This window comes from Plectrocnemia conspersa, unplaced genomic scaffold (genome assembly GCF_051122295.1).
Source record: "Plectrocnemia conspersa isolate PC_06_02 unplaced genomic scaffold, ASM5112229v1 ptg000011l, whole genome shotgun sequence".
Classification (NCBI taxonomy): Eukaryota; Metazoa; Arthropoda; class Insecta; order Trichoptera; family Polycentropodidae; genus Plectrocnemia; species Plectrocnemia conspersa.
Genome location: NW_028277175.1, coordinates 27933969 through 27950993, shown reverse-complemented (window position 1 = coordinate 27950993; position 17025 = coordinate 27933969). Strand labels below are relative to the sequence as shown.

Here is a 17025-nt window from a genome sequence, read left to right as displayed (position 1 = left end):
ATAAAATAATATACTAGTATATTAAAAAGTTCAAAGCCCTGCTTTTTGCTAGTGGAACTATTTTTTAATATTTATTGCAATATCTGGAATCATACATATTAAAATATTTTTATTAAATATATAAATAAAATTCTCATTATTAAAATTAATTTTATTTTATATATTTATATTTCAATGTTTAAATCTAAATTAATAAAATGGATATTTAATCAGCTCACTTACTAATTTAATTTATATTCATAGCAAGAAAATATTAAGAAACATTGCATTGATTCAGAAAGACGTTTCAAGTTTTAAAAATATTAATTAGAAAACTTTTTCAATTTAACAATGTTCATTAAATAAAGATTAACTACGATATATATTCAGACAAGCAATAAATAATGTTACTTTTACTTTTATCATACGTATCAGATTTGTTGAAAAAGTGACATTGATAAATTGGTCGATCACGTAATGATAATTTTAAATTTAATTGTGCAAAAACAGCCCTAATTTTTTATATTTAATTTTGTAAAATAGAAACGCATTGCTTATTTTTCTCGATGTTCATATATGATTTAAATTTTTGGACTATATAGACTAATGACACATTTAAAATATGTACTTCTGGAGATAATTAATAATCGTGACGCATTGGGGCAACCTGTTAAATCACGATTTTAAGTAAATAATATATATTTTTTACTGTCATTCGAATTTTTTAAGTCACATCAACATGTATAGCTAAAACTATTTTTTATCTATTTTGTATATACTCCATAATCATAAAGAAGCAATTTTACGCGGCTGCACAACTACCGTTGTATATATGGTTTGCGTTATGTGGCAGAGCTTATCAGGCACTTGTGAAAAAAATATTATGAATAAAATATTCTCTGATACATTCGTTTATGATCTGTTTTTTAAAACATTTCAAAAACAAAAATGCGCGCGTTGGGTGCTGTAAAAGCATTATGGTACGAGTTTTAAAAAAATGCGTGATCTAAATGTATAATTTGACTATGTATTTTTTCCCGTGTGGGACGCACTAGGGGTAAGCTGTTCATAAAATATGGGTCTTTGAAGAGTGTGATGATAATTATAGATAATCCACGAGAACACATAGAAAATATCGCCCCCCGAAGCCGGGTCGCCCTGGGCTACGGTGCTCACCTGCTGTTAACTGGCAAAGCTCTAATCTGTCACAGCTTCCAGTAGTAAAATCCAAAAATCCAGTAAAGAGCACTCAGTGGAAAAACTTAGCCGCGCGGGCCGCCCGGGGCAAGTGCGGCTCTGTCGAGTCGAGCGGTCGACTGCACTCGGTCGAGGCGCGGTGGATACTGGCCTGACGCGGCCGCGCTTCCGCCGAGCTTCCGAATCCCCCCCTGTGCTCTGTGTGCGTTTTTGATAGCGACGAGTGTGCGAGCGCCGCCCGTAGCGGCGGGCGCCCCCGTCTGGGTCGATGACTGTCCGTCGGTCATCGAAAATAGACAGTTCTTTGATGGCGAATATGGCGAGGATTTCCGGCTCGACGCGTGGACAGAGTGAAGAAGATGGTGCTTCTTCCGATCCGCAGGAGTCGCAAAGTAGCGGTGCGAGAGCGGGTTTCAATGGGTCATAGGGGTGAAAAGAAATTATTCTTGCATCGGAACATGCATTAGAAAGTACTTATCGTTTATGAAATATTTGCAATTTTAAACGATGAGTCAGAGAGTCGCGATCACGTCCCTTATTCTTTTCAGTACGTGAGTGCTTTACATGAGCCATGCAGCTCCTCGACAGCTGAAACGTTATATTTTTTTTATTATTATTATTGATATTAATTTTTCGGAAACGAAGAATTTCCGAATTTTTTTTCGGAAACTCGCCATAACTTTTATACTATACAATATAAAATTATGAAATTTTAAACACAGACTTACTATAAACAGTACTATCAAACGAAGAAGAGACACGGAGGATGACAGTTTTATATTCACTGGAAACTTGCGTTTATTTTGCACATAAAAGTATTATAAAAATGTATGTCATAAAAAATCGAATTAAACACTAAATAAAACTAAAATATGTCACAATTTGTTTTTATGAATAGTTGTTCAACGTATGATATCTCTCAAAACACGTACCTCTGTGTAGAGGTATGTCAAAAGGTACATAGCCACCCTTTTGGTCCAATCATCAATAATCAGATAAATTATCCACACAAAATTCATCGTCAGATTTATTTTCATAGAGTGAAACAATTCGGGGTGTTAAACTATTTTTTAGAGATAGCCGAACGACCGAACATTTACCCGTAACTGTAATGCTGTATTTTTTTTTATAACAAGTCACAGATGTCGTAATGACCGTTGCTTGTTATCTACCCCAGGTCAAGTTTCATTGGAATTTGCTTTGTTTTCTCACTCCCGACCATCCCTTCTTTTACATCTGGTAGAAAGTTATTCCTCGAAGCATCTTGAATAGAATTGAACATAATGGAAGATATTTGGGACAACAGGATTTTTTTATAGTTCGTTATTTAACTTTTACGTAATTTTTGTACGGTATAAAAATTCAATATCAAAATTAGTACAATACATTTGGTGGAACTGTAATAAATGCGACGACGAAAAAAATAATGTCTTTATTAAATATCAAAGCAGTGACATTTAGCTGCTGGCAACAAAAAAAAATGCAGTTCAAATTACACGGATAAACACGTGAGCCGACTTCTAGTAACAGATTGCAAAAAACGGATTTTTACGTGTCCCGCGATCCAGCAGCAGTTCCGCAAAAACGGAAAAATCCGTGTCCCGACAACAATGTGATATTAGGTATATTATTTTAAATAATAAGCTACTTTAGTTCCAATATGCATAAAAAATATAATTTCAACCGAAAATTAGCTACATAAGAGATTCACGTTTATGATCTTATTCGAGTTAAAAGACATTATGTAGAGGTCATTTTCAAAACCGATGAAAAGTTATTTGATTTATAATGTACATATTAAGAACGTGCCATACTTTAAACTCTCAATGATCTCATATGTATATGGTAAGAAATTTATTTAAAGTGCTTGTTGACATATACATATATACGTAAATGAAAATAAAAGTAGCACTTTCGCATTTTGATTGCTTTTTAAGTATGACTCAAAAAAAATGGTATTGATTTTCTCATTATCATGAAGATAATAAAATGAAATAATACAATCTACGAAATAGGAGGGATAATAAAACGTCACGCATTAATCACCCGCTGTCAACCAAAGTAAAAAATCAAAGAAACTAATTTCGAAGTCGATATTTCGATGTATGGATGAGGTATAAGTGGGTAGAGAGTAATCAAGACCAAGAGCGACTTCCCAATTTAATATAACCTTGGATTCAATGAGAATTTAGAGTTACAATGTTTGGACATTACTGCAAATTATCTCGAGTGTTGTTTATGAAGAAGAGCAATTAAAACATTAATGAATCATGCGAAGAAAGATGATTAAGTAAACACTTAAAGATGATTCAAGGTTAAGAGTGTTTTGAATGTATGTAATTTTATGTATTATATCGTTTTAACATTCAGCATCCTGCCATTAAAAATCTTACCACAGTGTCTACCTAAATTAAAACGAAGCTTCTAAGATAAAAAATAATTGGACAAAGGTTTGAATTATACTGACAGAAGTTTAATTGAGTGGTATCGTGTCCTTGTCATATGAAAATTTATTGCTTTATGAGAATAATCGATATTTTAAGCAGTAAAAAAACATAATTAATCTTCTAACTGCATTAGATCTGAAATGGATCCAATATTTCAAGTGTTATTTTTACAATTAGTTTTACCCAAAAATGATTACTTCCTTTCAACTTTTTGAATGAGAAAAAGAAGATCCCCCACTGTTACCATTTATATTTTTCACAGAAAGCACATTTTAACATCGTTTACCGTCATCGAGGCGGTAAATAAAACCGGTTACTTTTAATCGTTCTTCATAGAAGAAGAAAAACGTCTGTTAAAATAATCGCTTGCGATAGAAGATCACAATTACGTACTTTTTCTGCTGTAATTTATTATATCTACAATTGTGATGTCCTGTCGGCTATAAATCAATGTAACAATGACGTTCTAATCAAAATGGAAGAATGATAGATATTCCGCAATATATTTTATTTTATATGAATCACTCCTCAAGTTAAAAAGTTTTCTATAAATTTTAAAGTAAGAGCTTTTATTTAAGATTTTTTGCGAAGGGCGCAAAAAAGTCAATTAGGTATTTTAGGCAGATATTTTCAATCTTCCCAAAACTAATTTTAAGGGGGAAAATAATATTAAAATTGTCACTATTTATTTATCACACCTCGTATATACTTATATAATTTGTAAGGTTATCACCACGCATCGGGATAATTATTTAAGTCAGATTTTATTTGAATATGAATTCGCTATCAAAGTGGTGACCCAGACAAGGGGTCGACTTGATATTTCATATAGTGTCATGTGCCTTGTATTGTTACCATATATACAGTAATTCATATCTAAACAATTTATTTTTTCCGACTATAGCTCGACAGGAATTTGGGCAAACGCCAGAATAATCCGAATCGTCATGGTACGGCAATGCCGCATTACACACACTTTATAAATATTGCTCATGAATAAATTTGTCTCCAGTATTTGCATAGAGACCGTTAAGAACGCGATCAATTAAAAACGTTCTAATTTGGATTAATTTTTTCAGCAATTTTTGCAATTTACACCGTAGAGAGTTTGATTTATGTCTCGAGACGGGAAGGGAAAGGAAGAGGCGTTATAATAATATTAAAATAAAAACTTAAAATTACAACTATCGATAGATAACATTCACGTGATAGAAAGCCGATTCTGTGACAGTTAAACGCAAAAGTGTACCATGCAAATGGCGTTTTAGTTAGCAAATTGGAAAACTGGCGTGTGGTGCAGTTTGAAGTGAAATTTGAACGAATGTGGTTTAAAAAATGATACGATCGGTTTGTGTGTGTTTAAAGTGTTTTTTGTCCATCGGTTGTGAATCGTTAATTTGGTTCACTATAATAAAAAAATACATTTTCTACGCACAAGTACACAAAAAAATTATAATATGTTTATATACATTGATTTCACCTGGAGATATATATTAAAATCAAATAGATTATATAATGATATATAATGAATATAAAAAAACTTATTCAGGTGCATATGGCGGCATGGACCGCTATCTACACGAGATTAAAATTGACCACACAAGAAAAAAAATAAACTGGCAAGGCTACTAAAAACTAGGTGTCCTACTTTGAAATAAATTCAGAAAAGGACGAGGAGAGGAGAAGCAAAATACTTGATCACTGATAAAAAATATGCACAAATTATAGAACAATAATTGCGCTTGTATTCCTCACGAATGAAATATTATTATATTTATTTTAATTAAATTAAGACTACTACTACTTTAATTAAATTAAGACAAAGATTGTCCATCTAACTAAAAAAATGCAAATAAAATATTTTTAACGATGTACATATATGATTTTTATGCCTGCACTACACTCGTAATGATATGGTTTTTCGCAAATTGAAATAGAACGAGTAACTCGGTTCAATTCCTGCATGCGCGTAAGCGTCCTATGGTTAACACGCATGACGAGCGCTGCATCGTGGTCACGTGTTCAAGTTATAATACCACATGCTTATCGGGGACTTCAACAGACTCTTACTAACATCTTTGAATATTTTAGGGCACCAAAAGGAATTAATTATATATTAGATAGTATATTCTTCTAACAGATATAGTTATTATATTTTTTTTATATAAAATTAAATAATTAGTGGTACTTGATTTTGGTAAAAAAAATCTTTTCCAATATCCTTATGTATTTTCTTAGATCGGTTTATATAAATGTCACACCATAACGAATTCTTATTTAGAATCGATGGCGACAAATTCTAGGATAGTCACAGATGTGGTGTTCGTATTCTGAAGTATCATTTTTATGCCTTATGGCATTTTGCAAAAACCGACAAAGATTTTGCGTAAATTGAATATTTACGACCGAAAAGTTGTCACTGATATTATATTGGTGAGTGCCTACACAAACTTTTATAAATATCAGTAGCGTAATTTTAATAATATGACAATTTAAAAATTGCGATTATTTGGTACATTTTTCGATCGCGCGCAAATATGGCAGCTGTACGTGACAGCAGCCGCCGTCCGAACGGCATATGAGTTGTGGCAGTGTGGCCGCTACTCGGAAGTCGGCGACCTCGGTCGACTTCAGTTGAAATTCGGTTCGGACAACTTCCAAAGAGTGCAAGCATTATAGATTGTTAAACTGCGAATACATAGGGCAGTTTTTTAAATTAAATTAAATTAAATTTACTTAAATTATTATTTAAAATACAACAATATAATACAAAATTATTAGCAGTCTTAACAAACCTATGTTTTAATAAACAGAAACTTATATAAGTACTTACAAATAATGGCTTCAAAAACAAGCAATACCTGTGAAAAGAAAAAAAAGTCGATTAAATAAATTTCTTAATTCAGATCAGTTACAGTTTATGTTCATTTACTTAATAAACAATTAAAAATATTTGATTTTAACGCAAAAATTAATCCTCCAAATTACTAGTTATACTATAGTGCTGAGGAATGTTATTACAAGTGTTCCATGTAACGTAGTTTTTATAAGGTACACTTGAATGCTAAGGAGCGCGATCGCGTTGAGCGGTTAAATGTTTCATCATGTTACGTCAGTATCTCTTGACAGTTACTGCGTGCCGCTTGTCTTTTAGTTTAGAAATATATTTAGCTTTTTACATTGACTTGAATTTACAACGGTGGAAATAAATAAATGAAATGTACGTTTTTTTAATTTACCTAAAATAACAAAATAAGTTCAACGACTGAAACATTTGAAAATGATGACGATTCGCTAAAAGATTTTGCGAGTAGTACTGATATGGAATATGCATTTAAGGATAGTTTAATTGCTGTTATTCGAAACAAACCAGGAGTTTTTAATTTCATAAAAGTTCAAAAAGCAAAGAAATTGACACAAATACATCGTAATTTGAGTAGATGTGTTGTATGCAGTACCTAAAATAAAGAACCTATAAAAATATCTTACCTTATTTGTGTCAGATGTAAAAAATGTGCGCACGGAATATGTGTAAGTAAGCACAAATGTGAAGAATAGGTAAAATAAATTTTATTTTTTATGACGTAAATATTATATTTTTATTTACAAAAAAAGTTGGCATATTCAGCTTAAGAAATAATAATAAAAAATTGTAATATATAAAAGAAATATATTATTTTTTAATATACTAAATAATTAATTACATTTAAAAAGTTGTTGATTTTTTTTATATCCCTCTTTTTAGCTAAGAAATTATTGGCAATTCTTACATAAGACGAAAAAAATGTGTGGCACTCAAATGGTTAAACACTGTTATGTAAATACATACATAAATATGTAATTAAAACATAAATATATGTATTCTAAAAATTGTATTTAATTAATTCTCAATTTGGAATGTAGAGATATATTTATATTAAAAAGAAAAGCCATTATTTACTCATTAGGCAAAACCGTTTTTCTTTAAAGCTACATATAACTAAAGCTAGTTAATTTCAACTATGCGAATATCGTATAGTTAAAATTAATTATCAAAAAATATAATTTGAATAATTCGTATTGATTTAAATAGATAAAAAGTTCACAGCAGCGCAATATTAATTCAGAAATATGTATCACTTCTGAAATTTCGGCAACAACAAAGTTTTTTTTTTAAAATCGTGTGTGTCGGATATTATTTGTAATTGCCATAGATGTTATAATTAATATAAAAATCACGAAATACATTTTTAAAAAGCAAAAAGAGAAATAATTTCAAAATAATCCACTATTTTATAAATACTAAAAAATCGAGAAAAGCAGTCGTTACCTTAAATATAAAATAATTCACTTGATTTTTGACATGACTTCAAGGTACTATTGATCACATATATGTATGTGTATATAACTTATAGGTTTATCCATTATCGAATACATAACCTATTTAAACATCAAATATAACATGGGCGTCCTCTGCTCGGACGTTACATAATTTAGTTGTCCCTGTTTCGGAGACGACCTCTCCTACAATACGTACATGACATTATAGGTATTGTGTGAACATAGTCATATTAACACACGAATTGCCAAGGGTCCGAAGGTTAGGGGGCATCGCCCCCCGGCGCCCCCTTCGGCCGGCGCGCCCAGAACGGCGGCCATATGGCGCGCGAAAATTATTGCAATATGACACGAGCATGAAATCATCTCGTACAATAAATAAGAAGAACACGCTCTCTTCTCTTGTGTACCAAACAGTCAGAGGAACTGGTTTTTCGGCGGCCACGGGTCCTTTGTGCGACTTTTCGGGATTTTTTTGCGGCCTGATTTGCAGTATTTTATTTGGAGTGTTACCTCCTTGAATCCTTGTGAAAATTCTATGATTTAAATGTATTACTTTACATATAATTTGAAATTATTTAATATAAAAATGTATTATTTATATAGAAATAAAGAAATATCTATTATTTATAACAACCATATTATTATGAGCGAAAAGCGCAAAAATTTGAGCATAACGCGTGAGATTATGAGTGCAAAACAACCATTAGAAGGCCGAGATGCTGTGCAAGTGACAGCGAAGAAGTTCGTGTTTAATTTTTATTTTACTGTGATTTATACGAATCATTTTAGAAATATATTGCGTACTCAATGTCTCAATGAGCTTGCCAAACACACGGATGTTTTCAGAGATAGTTATGAGGAGCTGGAGAAATTTATGTGGGATGATGCTCATATATTTTAGATGTTTATTTTTTTTTTAAATATTTAATTTTATAATTATTGTATCATGACAATCTTGATACATTGTAATAAAAAATAAATAAAATAATAAGAAAAAATACGCTACAACAAAAATAATGTTAATTAAATATGGTTTTATAACTATAATTAATGATAAAAATCACAGTTGATGACTCTTTCATTCAACGCTTTCAGTTAATTAAAATTTAGCACACATTATATTAATATTATGTAAAAACGTGAGCCACCTGCCGCTATTTTAATTCAACGCATTAACCACTTCTTCATCTCCATACCCATATATTTTACAGGCATCTATTTAATTAATTTAATTTGCTGCATCTTTACATTGCGCCAATCGAACATACACACGTTGTCCGATAAATTTATTGCCGTTTCGCTTGGATATCCGATTTAAGAACTGGCTTTGTACGACCGCGACCAACGATCATAAATTAAAATGGATAAGAACACTCTTGAAGCAAAAAGGGACGCGGAAAAGTACGAAACTTTGCTTGTGCAAATGTAAACAATGGATGCATATCTCGGAAGAAACTTCAATACGATTTGTGGATGTAGTTGCTTATTTGTAAGAAACGCCGTTCAGCTTATTTATGTATAGTAAGAAAATCTGAAGCACTGGTCTCGACAGTAATTAAAATATTAATTAAAATTTATTATTATTAAAGTGGTCTAAAACTTAACTCATTATGAACTTAACATCGTATTATTTTTTTTGAGATCTTTAACAAGGCATGCCATGTGATACATCAGAAATGCTTTAATATTATATTATATAACAAGAACGGAAGATGCAAAAAATGTACAATACATAGATTATTTATAAATATCACTTTTCGACTCGTTAAATACTCAACTATCTCTTCTACACCTGTTAGAAAAGTAAGCTATATATAAAAGGTGATGTGTTATTTGGGAGTAAGTAATTGACAAACGCGATATTAATAGTGTCGATCTGAAGGTCGAATTAATCCTAAGGGATCAAAACTCAATACTATATATTAGCTACATCGGTACCATACATATGTACCGATATAAAAGACAAACAAGATATTAAATTAACTATTATCAAAAGTTATAAACATATGTATATTTATTCTTATAAAAACGTATTTCACGAATTTTACACATTATTAATATTGTTTATCTTAAGACTTTAAATTAAAATTTTAATTAATATAAATTTTTATTATTTATATTAATTTTGTGGCGGACCACACACAAGCCTCGTTACGACCACAAAAAATCACATAAGCAACACGCAAGTGTTCTTCTGTTAATATTCTCCGTCATTGAAATAATATTTATTTGTTTCGAAACAGTCACGGAAACAATAAATCACCGGATCCACAAGATCCCCGTTGCGGTATACGACCTTGGACAATGCCCATCAAGCAAATGTCGCTTTCTAAAGGTGTATACCTATTTCGCTGTTCCAAGAAACGAGTACATCTGTTGTCTGTGATTGGTCTTGGATACTTAAGCTTGGACAAATTAAATTTAATTAATTTGTAACGTGTAATATTGTATATAAGATAAAATCGACAAGATTTGACATTCAGAAAATATTAAGAGTGAATTAAAAAACAACATAATTAAAATTAAAAATCAAAATATCATAAATCTAAGTGATTTTTAATGGAGAGAATAAATTTTATTTTATATAAGCGGTTTTTAAAAAAATTTGGCGGTAAGCAAAAGCGAAAATAAAAATTTCGTTCGCTGCTAAACAAAACGTCCAGGATAATTCTTGTTCTAAAACCAGCAATTTTATGACATTATCTATTTTCAATACTTTTTAGATATGTTGTTAAAAAATCAGTACATTTTATGTATTTATATAAAAAAAATACAAAAGGTAAGGTCAAGATTAGCGAAATTAATCTATAACAGAAGTTTTACGATAATTTTATAATATATTTGTAATCAGACTCACTGTCTGCGATTGAAGCAAATATTTAGATAACTTATTTAGACAACTACAACGATGAAGCACGCCAGGTTATATGATCAAAAAAGGTAGCGTGCTACAATACTCCCTTTTTTTATTTCGTAATGCGACCCAGTCGGTCAGTAACATGAACAGCCGACTGTCCCTATCACCACTTTTTTTGTGAGTGACGATTGTAGACATATTTCACACATTCATTTGAACTGTCCAAACCTAATCTTAATTCATCGGCTGGATATTAAAAAATTATAATAATAAACATGCGTGCAATGTAGTACTTCAAAGCGCGAGATTATGAGTGCGCAACGAAAAATTACGTGCGAGTAACAACGAGCATTGACATTTAGTATATGTAAATATCTGTATATTATTTCAATTGAATTTTTTATTAAATTAATAATAAAAATTTTGAGAAACAAAAAAGGATTTTTGAACGGTTTCTTCGGACTCTTTTCAAAAATCTTTAGAATATTGCAGTAAGTGTTAAAGATTTGATAAACCTGCCCCTGAAACTTTATATAATAGTTTACTATTGTCTACTACTATCCGATTCCAGCAAGACAAGGGTCCATGCCATACTTCGCGAAAAAGAAAGGGTTGGTTTGCGTCAGAGAGTTTGACGCTTTTAGAATGGCCTGCACAATTACCAGACCTAAATCCTATAGAGCAATTATGGACAAAAATAAAATATTTTTGAAACATTAAAAATATCTTAAAAAAGGTGCTGGAACGCCGTTCCATCGCGTAACAAGACAAAAAAGCTCTGTATATACATACATACATATGCATATGGTTGTGCTTGAGCATTATTGACAGCATTGCTTCTGCTGCTTCACGTGCCACGATCGAATTCATCGTTTAGAAAAGAAATTAGGCACGGGCGCGGCTATTGGAACTGAACGGAACGACTGCAGCGTGAATGTGAAATTTTTCAATCATCAACTGAAAAGTAGCAGAAACAGTAGCAGCAGCAGCAGCAACGGTCATAATCATAACAAAAGAGAAAGGCCTGAGGTGTCTGGCGGGCAGAGCACGGCCACTCCCTCGCGCTATCACCGTAATCACCGTATCGCGAATGTATTACAATATTAGATAGGTACTTCTGCACGGTATGTGAAGATAGACACGCCCGCGCATGACACGAAAAGAAGGCAGGAAGACCGATTAAGAAAGACCCGTGTGTCTTGGACTTTGACCGATGAAAGGAAGCGTGAGCGTTGTGACTCATTGAATCCGTCACGTTGTGTCTGCGATTGTTCGATTGTCTGTTTAAATTACCATCATTGAAAACTTATAGAGAAATTACAATATCATAAATTCACATGAAGCTCATGATTCGATTTTTCCAAGTCGGAAGCGAAGTGGTAATTCTGGGTGAAATTCCAAAATGAAGTTCCTGACTAAAGTGTCTAAATAAAGTGCCTGAACAAACTGATTCTTTAATACAGTTTTTTGGACTGTATATTAAAAAAAAATAGAGGAAGTCCAACGTTCCTTCCAATTCTAATGCAATGCGACGTTTCAGGGCGCAACCAGACTCTTTGTTAATATCAAAACAAAAATCTTGACTGTTGCGTTCGTTCTAAAGATTGTATATATATGCGTAGCGTTGATTCTAAAATCATTAAAATTTGTGTATAACTTTACTTTAGTAAAAAAATAGTTTTGAATGCTTTTCTGCGAACGATTTTCACGACTTTTTGGCACCTAGCGCGCGCATTTTTTAAAATGTATTTTTAGGAGTCAGTGTACAAAAACAAATATAAACTGAATTAACGCTAAAAACAGGGCAAAAAAAAAAAAAAAATTCAAAACTTAAAAAAAATATTAGTTTAAAAACATGTAAAAAAGATAATAGTAAATAAAACATGTATAACTATATTATATAACTAACAAAAGCAAAAGATAAATTCAGGAAAATTATCAGAGTTGGCACAAGACATTTTTTAAATAAAGGCGTGACATAATATTCATCTAGGCAATCGTACCTTAATAGAAAAGCAATACTGCCTTGTGTCCTTACATGTACCGGTGCATTTCTTCCGTCAAAAGACCAATGACAGGGCAAAACTTTTTTGCAACGAATTAAATAGTCAACTATGTTAATTCGATCAGAATTTTATTAACAGCCTGCTCATAATTATATTATTCAGGGGTAAATAAATATTAAATAGAATAAAACTAGCGTACGGTCAGAATTAAAATAATAAATTGGCATAATTATGAATATTATTCAGGGTCAGAATAAGTAGCAAATGGTAAAATAAAAATAACATACCATTAAAATACAAATTTAAAACGATTATAATTAAAATATAGGACGATTTTGTGAATTAAAATAACATTTATAATTTTTTTTAGAAATAATTCATAAAATATATTCCTCGCACCTAAACTGTTGGACATGTTAAGTGCAAGTGAGGGAACGTTGGTAAGAATAGTGAACACCCCATGAATAACTCTTAACAAATCTGCAACAGAGTGGGAATAACGATAGAGCGGCGGCGGAAAGCACGCTTGGCTTGTTTTGTTTACATCTATCAATATTACGAGCCCAACCAAACAAGTTTGTCCTAAAACACATTGATAATGACCATGTATTATTAGGCTGACCATCTCTCAACATAAAACTGACCTTGAGGTTGAAATACAGATCATATATAAAAAAATACTGGCTATTCTTTATAAATACTGAGCAATGAACTGTAAAAAACTGACTAAAAAATAAGTCTGAGCATCTGTCAACATAGTTCTTGTCATTCTTGATAAAAATCAAAAGCGTGAAACTTAGTTTTTAAATATTTACTATGAATAATATTGTGTTAATTAATTATAAAAATAAAATTAAAAAAGTATTTTGGCAAAAAATTACGATATTTATTAACTTTCATTAAATTTTATAGTCAATCACTTGAGTTGGTATTTATATTATATATAAAACACATAGGTTAAAGTATCTAATAAATAAATAAATAAAGTAAGTTACTCAATTTGTATTATTGAAAGATTTAAGAAACACTGCCTTAGTGAATAATATAAAAATAGGGATAGGTTAAAATTGCAAATAATTACGTATTGGTAATAAAAACGATGGTTTTCATGTATGAATTGGTCACTTGTGTATTGAATTTTTAATTAATAGCACATTTTTAATTAACGTTACTTGCTGTTATTTACAAAACTGGCATTTAAATAACGAGTTTATAATTAACTAAATTAAAAAGCCACAATCCATTAACTGCTATCGCTAAGGAGTATCGAAAATTGAAACCTTGGCAGGTGACTAAAGACGTAGTACACATATGAACGATGATATCCATATGTCCAGTTTGAGTTACAAATTGGATGCTCTGCAGTTCGCTAGACCACTCTCTTTATAACCCCTGGTATATCATTCGAAACGTAACCCCCTCGGTTATCCATTTTAAAAATATACATTACACAACGAGCAGAACGTTCTAGTTTGCGATAATTAAAAAGCAAGTACACAAACGTCGAGTTAATCACTCAATTTGCGCAGTATCTATGTACTATGTACAAGATGTAAATTTAGTTGAAAACGGTTGGCCACGCCTGCATATGTTAATGTTAAATGGGACGCGAAAACGGTGACGTGCTAAAACGCCGACGGTGATTGAGCCGAGCACGCGAAAATTTTCGGCAAACTCACATGTGGCTTATCGGGAAAAGTGGCGTGATGATGGTGCTATTTTTTACGTATAATGTATTATAAATATGATTTATTACAGTGCCGTGGGTTAATTATTGCGTTTTGCGAAACTCAATGTCAAGTGTGTGTAATGTTGTTATTATATTAAAATAATAATATAATGTAACAGCTGGCGGATATCCATCCAAAATATGGCGTCGGTTCATTTAAATAGTTTCGAGTTAAGAATTTCAATGTGTGTCATTCTATTTATAATCTTTTGCGTGTTTTGATTATTTATTTATTTATTATAATCTACATGCGTCGCGCCAGCGATTATGCGTATCCACGTGAATAGCATTAGATGAAAAAACATTAAACATAAAAATGTACAACAGGGTCAACACAATCAACAACTACAAATTAAGTAGTGAGAAATAGACTGAAACCAAAGTGATATTTATTTTATTAATTATAAGCTACTATTATGCTTGAACTACTCTCTCTGGAAGTTGTCCGAACCGAAGTTCAACTGAAGTCGGCCGAGTCGGTTTCACATGCCGTCCGGACGGCGACCGCGAATGACGTCCGCGCGGCGGCTGCTGTCACGTACAGCTGGCATATTTGCACGCGATCGAAAAATGTGCCAAATAATCGCAATATTTAAATTGTCATATTATTAAAATTACGCTACTGATAATTGTTGAAGTTTATGTGGGCACTCACCAATATATTATCAGTGAAAACCTTTCGGTCGTAAATATTCAATTTACGCAAAATCTTTGTCGGCTTTTGCAAAATACCACAAGGCATAAAAATGATACTTCAGAATACGAACACCACATGTGTGACTATCCTAGAATTTGACACCATCAATTCTAAATAAGAATTCGTTATGGTGTGACATTTATATAAATCGATCTAGGAAAATACATAAGGTTATTGGAAAAGATTTTTTTAACAAAATCAAGTACCACTAATTATATTTTAATTATTTAATTTTATATGAAAAAAAAAATAATAACGGTATCTATTAGAAGAATATACTATCAAAAATATAATTAATCCCTTTTGGTGCCCTAAAATATTCAAAGATGTCAGTAAGAGTCTGTTGAAGCATGTGGTATTATAACTTGACCACGTGATCACGATGCAGCGCTCGACATGCGTGTTGACCATAGTACGCCTACTCGTTCTATCTCAGTTTGCGAAAACCATATAATTATCTCTCTCACTCTCGTCATTTAACACGCGAGAGAGCGAAAGGAGAAGTATCTCACCGCTCGCGCTCGAAAGGGCTGCTCCGACTTCGGTTCCTTTGACTTCGGTCCGTTTGCCGACAATGTTTGGAAGCGCTCGAAGCTGACCAAATCGACTCAATTAGCCCCACGTTACCTCCCGTCCTTGGCTAACCTTGGCCAACTTCCAGAGAGTGTAGTGCAGGCATTACATTCACTAATTCTGATCTTCCAGGCACAATATAAATTCAAAAACACTTGCGTTTATATAAGATTCGAACCTGGGTCTTTCTAATATTATTTACAAAATACTACTGGTAGATTGTGCTAGTTATATATGCATTTGTATAACATGTTTGAAATACATTGTATAATTTAGTTCACAAACAATGCTCCGATTTGTTATATGCTGAAGACCAAGACAAGTCATGGGCATCTCAATTTTGATTACTAGATTTTGTGAAAAAATGTTTTTTCTAATATTAATGGCTTGAGTCTGAGCAAGAGCATTACACCATTAAACAAATATTTTCAGAGACAGATTTACCGCATGAAAAAAAAAACAACAACGCCAGAAAAGTTTTTTTGCCACTTCTACGCATAAGCCTTATTTTTTCGTTAAATCGTTAGATAAGGATAGATTTGTATTTTAATGTCCACAAAATAATTTCTAAAAGTACAAGATACAAAGTGGAAGAAATGTTTAAAAAACGGTAGAAACGCGTTTAGTCGAATGTAAATAATATGTTATTAAATCACAAAACAAGATTTAGCATTGATAACGAGGACGATTTAAATGAGCAATATATAAAATAATTGTTTGTGCATTACTGTTGGAGCGAGCGGTAACGAGCGAGCATTGATAATAATAGTGAACACCCCATGAATAACTCTATGTAACGAATCCTTTTCTGAAGATTTACCTTACATAATTGCAAAATGAATTCGAAATAATGCATTTTTTTAAAGCATATATCTCTTAAAATTAATCCCAGTTGATATACAATGACGGATTTTTAACGACAGACAAAAATAAAATTAATAAAATGGAACCCCATTAGAAAACTTTTTTTACAGATTAGGTCCAATTACCCGTCATAAAAGTATCTGTCTCAAACGCTTTAAGAAATAATAACATGTGCATATCATCATAGCGGCCCACAAAAATAAAAAAACTACCCACCCTTTTGAAATTGGCCGTCCTACTGAAAGAGGCTTATACTAAAAATGATGGCAATGACCACACTATCTCTGAAAATATTCCTTTTTGTAAACAAGGGATTCATGTTTTATTAAATCGTTAGCCAAAACTATTTCTGTAAG

The 17025-nt window shown here is 31.9% G+C and overlaps 1 protein-coding gene across 5 annotated transcripts in view; it reads right to left on the bottom strand.

Moving 5' to 3' along the window:
• LOC148230155 (uncharacterized) overlaps positions 1–17025 on the bottom strand; it is a 229535-nt gene that overhangs the window by 121962 nt on the left and 90548 nt on the right. The window contains exon 1 of one of the 5 annotated variants that reach the window (XM_088196689.1): positions 1156–1365. The exons of the other annotated variants lie outside the window; for them this stretch is intronic. The gene's annotated coding sequence lies outside the window, so the exon portion shown is untranslated. Of the gene's footprint in view, positions 1–1155; positions 1366–17025 lie in introns of those variants that run through there. 5 annotated transcript variants of the gene reach the window in all.